This window comes from Tupaia chinensis, unplaced genomic scaffold (genome assembly GCF_000334495.1).
Source record: "Tupaia chinensis unplaced genomic scaffold, TupChi_1.0 Scaffold143840_1, whole genome shotgun sequence".
Lineage (NCBI taxonomy): Eukaryota > Metazoa > Chordata > Mammalia > Scandentia > Tupaiidae > Tupaia > Tupaia belangeri.
The window spans coordinates 17,422-18,552 of record NW_006203691.1 but is presented as its reverse complement, the minus strand read 5'-3'; the positions used below and the strand labels follow the sequence as shown (position 1 = coordinate 18,552).

At 44.4% G+C, this 1,131-nt stretch overlaps 1 pseudogene; it reads left to right on the top strand.

Moving 5' to 3' along the window:
• The first annotated feature begins 1 nt into the window (after window position 1).
• The window catches only part of LOC102501810 (TFIIA-alpha and beta-like factor pseudogene), a 2,454-nt pseudogene continuing 1,324 nt past the window's right edge, over window positions 2-1,131 (top strand).

Sequence of the window (1,131 nt, the reverse complement as noted above, 5' to 3'; positions counted from 1 at the left end):
TCCTGCTGGTAGAACTCTTCCAAGTTTTACCACAGCAGAACTGAGAACCTCCAACTCTAGTGCAAATTTCACTTTTCCTGGTTACTCTATTCATGTACGAGCAGGTGTGACACTACAGACTGTATCTGGTCACCTTTATAAAGTCAATGTACCAACTATAGTGACAGATTTCTGGAGGGGCAAATATTCTTCAGTATCAAATTCAGCAAGTATTTCAGCAGCGTGGGCAGCCTTCAGTAATACAGACTGGTGTTCCACAATTGAACCCATATTTTCTGCAAGCAACTACTGAAAAAGCACAGAGAATGGACATGGTGTTGCAACAACCTGCAACTTTACATTCTGGGCCAGTGGACAAGAAACACTTAGAAAATGCCTACAGTGACACACTTGTACTTCCTGGAAATGAGCCTAAACTTGTGTCTGAAGCTTTGTTGAGTCAGCAGGGGAACTCTCAGTTTATCAGTCTTCCAGGTGTTACATTTCCTTCACAGATCTCTCAAACAGATTCTAATGTTGAACCAGTATTGGGTATTTTGGCTGGCATGACCCAAAATCTGCATGGTGGACCCCTGACAATAGGCCCTCTGGGAGTTCTTCACTGGTGCATGACTGATGTTCAGCTTCATGTTCTTAAGAATCAGGTGTAGGGGGAACCAGCAGTTAGTGTAATGGCTATGTCGCTGGATGCCAGGGTCCAGCCTTGGCATGGGTGGGTTATCTCGACGGAGGCGGTGAAGGTGAACAGAAGACAGAGGCCTCGATGCCTTTTCATACACATCCTATGCCGGACACCCCTCAAAGATCACTCTCTGAGGAATGACAACTGCTAGGAATCATCGTGCCTTTTTATTGAAAATGTGATACATGCAAGTAAATGGGTGAGGGGCAGTAAAAGATTTACTCTAAGGAACAGGGTATACAAAGCATGGAAGCAATAATTATAAAACATGCTGTTTGTCTTGTTAGCTCAGGTAAAGTCAATCACAGTTCTCAGGATGAGGAAGTCCATTTGTCTGCTGTATCTTCTTCTTAGATCTTGATTACTGGGAAGAGTCTTTTGAAGAGGGGGCTTGCAGGATGTTTGACAACTTCAGTCCCGGGCCAGGGCGATAACGTTGCTGGTTACAA